Source organism: Schistocerca nitens, chromosome 3 (assembly GCF_023898315.1).
Source record: "Schistocerca nitens isolate TAMUIC-IGC-003100 chromosome 3, iqSchNite1.1, whole genome shotgun sequence".
NCBI lineage: Eukaryota > Metazoa > Arthropoda > Insecta > Orthoptera > Acrididae > Schistocerca > Schistocerca nitens.
This window is the reverse complement of record NC_064616.1, coordinates 702,406,311-702,414,275: the sequence shown is the minus strand read 5'-3', so window position 1 is coordinate 702,414,275 and position 7,965 is coordinate 702,406,311.

The window sequence follows — 7,965 nt, the reverse complement described above, 5'->3', positions numbered from 1 at the left end:
ATGTCTTGCTTATTTTCTCTCATAAAAATGAAGTGATTCATCTATTTCTTGAAAAATTCTTTCTCTGCAGTCGTCAGTTATGATATTTCTGGCGTTCTACAATATTTCACATTTCTGATTTTAATGTCCTTATATTTCTATTAGGAACACTCCCTGTGTCTAAATCCAGTCAGAAATTTTTCGTTAGATTCTAAATATGCCTTCCGCCAAGTAACTTTCTCCTAAAACTGGTTCCGAACTATTTATTGCTGTTGTTCTGAAATATCTTTATGGTACTTTCTATGGAAAGTTTTTCACTATAGATGTCTGGCGGCATCATTCAGCAAGTTACGTTACTGCCACTAATCACGCAATATATTATATCTGAGGCAAACAGCTGAATTAATGTGTCAAATATACAATGCAAATGTATATGAAACCTAAAATTCAGGAAATATAGCTTTGAAGGCATGCTTCTTTTTTTATAGAGCTCTTTCTGCACCAACTGCAATTTTCAGCCGGCCGAAGTGGCCGTGCGGTTAAAGGCGCTGCAGTCTGGAACCGCAGGTTCGAATCCTGCCTCGGGCATGGATGTTTGTGATGTCCTTAGGTTAGTTAGGTTTAACTAGTTCTAAGTTCTAGGGGACTGATGACCTCAAATGTTAAGTCCCATAGTGCTCAGAGCCATTTTTTTTTTTTGCAATTTTCAAAATTTCCCCTTCATCTGGAGAATTTTTCAGTTCTTCCCTTGATACGTACATCTTTAACACCACCTGCCAATAGAGAGTGTCTTCAAGATCCAAATAGTTTCTTTAGTAGTGAACAAACAAAATAATACTGCTACTGCATCGAGATTCTTTTCTGCTGTCTGGGACATCAAAAAAGAAAATAACATTCACCCCACCAACAAACATAGAATTAAATAACTTTTTCTAAGCGTCTTCTTCACTTTGAACAGTATTTTGCCTAAACTGCCAGTTATCTCTACTCTAAGTTCACGAATCCCCTTGTTCGTCGAGAGAAGTCGACTTCCATATTTCGGATCAGTAATAACAACATGTTTCCCTTAGCATTCTCCAGTGGAACAGAAATGTGAGAAAATAATTCTGACGTTCTATGAACCGTCCACTATACACTATACAGTGCCTCCCATAGTACTACATACCTGGATGTAGAACAGTTCAGAGAAGCGAAATGCATCCAAAATGTTCCTTTTCTCACTAAATCACCTGTATCGCATTTTGTTTCATTGGTTCAAATGGTTCTGAGCACTATGGGACTTAACGTCTGAGGTCACCAGTCCCCTAGAACTTAGAACTACTTTAACCTAACTAACCTAAGGACATCACACACATCCATGCCCGAGGCAGGATTCGAACCTGCGACCGTAGCAGTCACGCGGTTCCGCACTGAAGCGCCTAGAACCGCACGGCCACCGTGGCCGGCTTTGTTTCATTCATTCCATTACGCAATATCACCTGTCTCATTTATTATTTGTTCTTCTATTCCTAGAAATTCAGGTGAGTGTCTCTGGGTGGCCCATAGGTCGAACTAAACAGCTCACCGTAGGTGCAAAGTGAAATACACATGTGTGTGGTCGTAGAATATTTCGATATTTCTCCTTGCCTACCTCGATAATATATATTTTCAGACATATACTGTATTGTCTTGTTGCGCTAACGTAACCGTTACGACAATGTTTAGATAAACACAGTGTGCTCGTTTGTGTCTTTATAGGTTTTCGAGCGCAGCTCAGCCGTTATTTTTTTTATCTTTCTTTTGAGAGTACCTCGTTTCTGAAAAGAATTCTCAAGTGAACTTTCTCTTCACGATTGTAACACAAATGAAAATTCCATCTGTCAACTCCAGGTCCCTCTTCTAATTATCTGCTCCTTTACTATCAACATGAATGTTCGTTCCCCGCTAATGAATCCTCTGACTTCCGTCGTGTTCTCCAAGAGGTGGCAAGAAAACGGAGAAGGGGTTGGAAAAGAAGGGGTAGTAGCACTCCCTTTAAAACTGCATTTCACGCCCTTATTACAGCCTTGTCGCCCTGCTCCTGAGGTAAATTAGCTCCTACTTTAAAAGCGGCTTAATTTCAGATTAATTTAGGGGAAGAAGAAGAACCGTCGAGGTATTCCTTCCTGCGAGACAGCGCTTATATATGAATTAATTTCTTTGCTAGTTGTACTGACGAAATTAATGTGTGGGATCTGTGTACATAGTAATGTTCGTGTTTGGAGCATGGTTTTTCATTTACAACGGTTTATTGACAGAAGAGAATAAAAGTAACCGTATAATCGTTGAAAGATAAGTACTGAGTAGATTTGAAGGCATTTCTCTACACGTTTGTGAGGAATGAAGAAAGTAATAGCCGCAGCAAAATCATTAACCCGCTGTAACGTTCAAGACACGTGAATCAAATTCGAGAGGAGCAGCGCCTTCTTGCAGTCCTACAACGCTAATTAAAATTTTTCGTTGTTCCTTCAATAATGTAAAGTGATTTTTTTCTTTTATACTAGTCCAACTGGCATACTACTTCGTGACTAGTAATTCTCACGTCGACGAGTCGTTAATCACCAGACTTACTTCCTTCAATAGGACAGCTGCCGTGCTCTTTGTAGAGTCTGGTTCCTGAGGCCTCGACAAGTATTCACACGATGAATGTGATGACTACTACTCGGGCTTTAGGCCGCTTCCCCCATAAAACACTTCAGTTGTTACTTAGTTGGAGCTCATGATCCACAGTCCCGAATAAGTGAAGTGATCTCTCTAAGGATATGAAAAGTAAACTCCGTCCGAAGAGGCCCTGAAGGCCCAACGGTACCGACCGACCGCTATGTCACCCTGAGCCCACTGGCGTCACCGGATGCGGATATGAAGGGGCACGTGATCAGCACACCCTCTACCGGTCGGTGTCACTTTCCCTAACCGGGGCCGCTAGCACTACCTAACTAACCTAAGGATATCACGCACATCCATGCCCGAGGCAGGTTTCGAACCTGCGACCGTAGCGGTCGCGCGGTTCCGGGCTGTAGCGCCTAGAACCGCTGGGCCACTCCGGCCGGCTGAGTTGCACTTCAAAACATTGTTCTCTAACTTGTGAAGAGATTCATTCATTGCATAGGAATGTAAGGTGTGTCCTGGCAGGTTTCCAACTCCCGTCATTCACTTCTTTACAAAACTTTATGATTTCGTTTGTACGCACCGTGTCGTTGTTCTTCTTGTTGTTCTCGTCCTCAGCCAGAAGACTGGTTTGATGCAACTCTCCACTCTCGTCTGTACTGTGCACGTCTCTTAACCTCTGCGTAATTACTTCATCCTACATCTATTTGAACCTACTTATTGTTTTCGAGCATTGTTATGCTTCGAAAATTTTTACGCCCCTGTACATGCCTCTGTTACCAAACTGACGATTCCTTGATGCGACAGGGCGTGCCGTATCAACTGACCTCTCCTTTCAGTGAAATTGTGCCATGAAATGAAATGAGCGTATCGCAGTGTTAGCCGGGAGGCCCCATTCGGGGATGTTCGGCCGCCGCGTGCAACTCATTTAAGTCGACGCCACATTGGGCGACTTGCATGCCGGTGATGAGGATGAAATGATGAGCACAACGCAACATCCAGTCTACGAGAGGAGAAAATCCCAAACCCGGCCGGAATCGAACTCGGACCCGCTGCATTGGAGGCAAGCACGTAACCCCCCCAGGTAAGCAGGCGGACTGTGCCATAAATTTCTTTATTCCCGTTATGTGCAGTATATCAGTAGTAGTTACTCCGTCTACTCACATCTTATCTACAGGATCCTTCTATAGCATCACATTTTAAAACATGCTATTTTCTTCTTGTATGAACTGTTTAACGTCCCGTTTCACTTCCTTACAAAGCTACGCTTCAGACAAATACTAAGTTTCTCACACTTAAATTTTTATAGAGCTTTTTGTTTTGGAAATTCTTTTTTGTTATTGTCAGTCTACATATTATCTCTGATCTGCTTCTGCCATCATCAGTTATTCTGTTGTTCAAACAGCAGAACTCATCTAATACTTTTAGTGTCTCATTTCCTAATCAGTTCCCCTCAGCGTTCTCTAATTTAATTCGACTACATTAGATTACCCTTGTTTATGTTTTGTTGGTGTGCATATTCTAACGTGTTTTCAACGTAGTATTGCGACCCACGTGCTGGAGTCGCGTTGTGATCAGAAGGTCGAGCGCAGATTGAGGTTCAGTGGTCTAGTGCACGCCTGGAGGCGTCAGTGGTACAGAGGTACCTGTAATAGCATTTACTCAACATGCAGAGTGCATAAATGTATAAGTATCTTCAGAGGTGTAGTCAGTGACTGAACGCAAGTGCGTGTGCCGCGAAGGAGTGCTGACACATCATCAGCGAGTCGTGACGTAGCCGACGCAGGTTTGCTGTGCTGGCGACGACAGTGGAACAAGGAAGCCATTGCCTGCGAGATGCACTGCAATGATCCAGTACAGCTACCGCCACAGCAATATTGACGTCAGCCTACATTGCGCTCTGGTGGAGACTGCCGACTATGGTTCCAGATCCTGGTTGGCGTGAAGACGGAGCGCCGTTCATTGATCAGGCATGCAGGTGCTCGTGGGTCGGCCAGGAGGTTGCGCGGACGTCTCTCACCTGGTAGGTGTGAAGATGGCAGCCTGCAGATCATCTGTGATGAGCCATTCTGGAGGAGTGCTGGCCGCACACCAGTCTTCCCATCCGTGATGGCCCAGTAAACAGTAGTGGCAGACCACGACCGTGGTGTACATCAGCTTGGCTGCCTCTCGATGTTGAAGTCAGTGAGCAAGTGTCAGGATGACCTTCATTGATCAGCGTGTCGTTGTTTCACTGTAACTCAATAGACTGTCATTCTTTCTGGTTCTCGCAATGTGAAGAGAATGACGCCACAACAGTATACATGCTTTTGCTCCGGAAACCTCTCTGTTTAACAGGGGCCGGCCGCGGTGGTCTTGCGGTTCTAGGCGCGCAGTCCGGAACCGCGCGACTGCTACGGTCGCAGGTTCGAATCCTGCCTCGGGCATGGATGTGTGTGATGTCCTTAGGTTAGTTAGGTTTAAGTAGTTCTAAGTTCTAGGGGACTAATGACCACAGCAGTTGAGTCCCATAGTGCTCAGAGCCATTTTTTTTGTTTAACGGGGCGAGCCCACGCGGATCCGCCAACGCCCTTGCCTCGCTGTCGTAATTCAGCAATTTTCTGGATTTCGGGGCTCAGTTCTTTTCTGGCTAACTTGATTTTGTAATGGCAACCTGGCGCTGAAGTTACATAGTGCTTCCTCATAATGGCTAGTTAAGAGCTTGCATTTCTGTCTGCCTTGTTCTGAGCTCTGTTGTATAATCGATATGCCTCGGAGATATACCGACTGGCACATCATCCCAGCGCTAACATACTATGTTCCGTTTTCGCCTGTGGAATTTGAATAAAATTTTAAGCCTGCACAACAAAATTATTCTGCTGCGCAACAATCATTTCTATTCCATTCAACTGCTGTTCCCAATCCTTCGCCGTTCCTTCACAGGAAACTATATCACTGGTAAAGTTCGAAGTTTTTATTTTTCTCCCTGATCTTTAATTCCCTTTCCTAATTTCTGCTTGTTTTGATTCAGAGCTTGCTTCATATACAGACTGAGTAACATTGCGTATAGGCTCAGTCCCTTCTCTATTACTGCTGCCCTTCCATGTTGCTCGATTCTTATAACTGCAATCTGGCCCCTGTACAAATTATAAATAATCTATCGCTACCTGTATTTTTCCGTACTATCTACCCAATTTCAAATAGTTTATTCCAGTCAGTAGTGCCAAAAGCTTTCTCTAAGTGTAAAATGATATAAATGTAGTTTTACCTTTCTTTAACGTAACTCCTCGGATAATCTATAGGGCTAGTATTACTTCTCCCTAAGTTTCTTCAGAACCTGAACTTATCTTCTCGAAGGTCGGCCATTACCAGGTTTTCCAGTCTTCTGTAAGTAAGTCGTGTCAATATTTTGCAGCCGTAATTCGGTAATATTCACGTCTGTTAGCACCTCCTTTTTTGGAATAGGAATTATTAAATTCTTCTTTAAGTCTGAGGGAATTTCGTCTGTCTCATGTATCTTGCCCTGCAGGTGAAATAGTTTTGCCATGGCAAGTTCGGTGTCATTTTTGTCATTGAATAAAAGTGTCGCTGCTGTTCATCTTATTGCACATTTCTTTCAGTTACCTTCTGTACTATGCTGTAGCAGTTCTTTCTGTGTGTGGTCCTAGTTTCATGCAGCTATGTTAAGTGACAGTGAGACGTCATGCGAAAGCTACTTTCGTTCTTATGTTTTGCACACCAATGTATGTTTGAATAAATGCAGAGGGTAATGAGTTAGAGTATTCTCCACAAGAGTCGCACACATATGAAGTAAGAGCAAACATAAGTGTGTGCAGGTAAGAGGCTTAAGGGAGACGTATAGCGTATACACGAATACATATGTAGCGTGTAGTGGCGATTTCTGTAAGGCTGGGTTGTTTCCATGACACTATCCAGTCTCTTACCGCAGTTATTCTCCTTAGCGTCTTCTCTGTGTTTGGTTCTGCTGAGTGAATGTTATTTACTAACTCACGCTGTAGTACCGACACTTCTATGAGTGCTTTATCACTTAGCTGCAGACCTACCGTCGTGAACGAATGTTTATTGGACAAAATATCATACCAAACTTGGCGGAAAACGTGGGTCGCCGTTGGTAGCTTACTTCAGTCCTGTACTTTTCTCATTCATACAATAAAACTGTTTCTTGTCTCACCTTAATTGCCCGGCTAGTGCCAACAGGAAGGAGATGTGTAATGCAAACTTCTTAAGCACCGGCCACACTAACGAGCAATGCGCCGCAGTCGCTGATACTCAACTTTTATTCCACGCCTTGCCATCTAGATCCGTTCGTTTCTTAAAGCACTTGCACAACGTCCGTTGGATTTTTCATCAAGTCAGAGGTACACTTCCTGGTACAGTCTAATTCAGTCCGGACTGGTGTCTCGGTCTGTAAGGACGACTGGCTCGCAACTTTAACCTTCGTTGTACATGTATATGTCAGCGTACTGATGCCATAGGCAACTCAGAAACCTACATAAGGTTAAGAGCGGTTATGTCGCCCTGAAGGAATATCAAGTGGACAATCGACACAGCGTAAACTGGAAAATTGTGTCGAAAGAAACCGCTTCTGCTGAGAAAACAAATCGCAGTAAAAGCAAAATATACCGAAATTTCTTACAAAAATTTACAACAGTTTTTAATATATTCCTCAGTACCATCCTAAGAGAAGATACCAGTCTATTCAAAGATTACTTGACTTACTGACTCACGTATTTCCTATTGATCCTAATGGATCATAGGGCTGCAGTAAAGACCGCCCATATGGTTCTGTTGGCAGGCAAAAATTCAATTACCTTCCATGTCGTTGCGGGCCGTCACGTTTACGAATTCCTTGTAGGTTCTAATCCAGCGCTGTATTTTGAACAGTTCGACGTTGTTTGCGTATTGTGTGACCAATCCTCTATTTTCTTTCCTTCATTTGTTTATGGATTGGTCGCTGGTTCGTTATCTTCCACAATTCATCATTTGACAATACACCTGGAAACTTCATATTTATAATTTATTCACGACGCTGACTAATGAAGACTTATCCGACTGCTTACATCTTCCTTCATCTTTATAGATAGAACTTCCTAGATATACAAAGAAGTCTACATATTTCAGTTCCTTTCCATACACTGTTAGCTTTGCCTTTTTTCAGATCGAATTATCATTTCCTTAGTTTTCTGAAGATCTAAATTTAGTCCTGCAATTTACGCTTCCTCTTGCAGTCTTGCCACCTTTTTCCCATGTCACTATGTCATTGTGAGAGAAGAGAGATATCATCAGAAAATCAAGTTATTCAAGCCTATCTGGCATTCCCCATCGAACACCTCTTTTCCTAACGTCAATGATTCTCTTCAT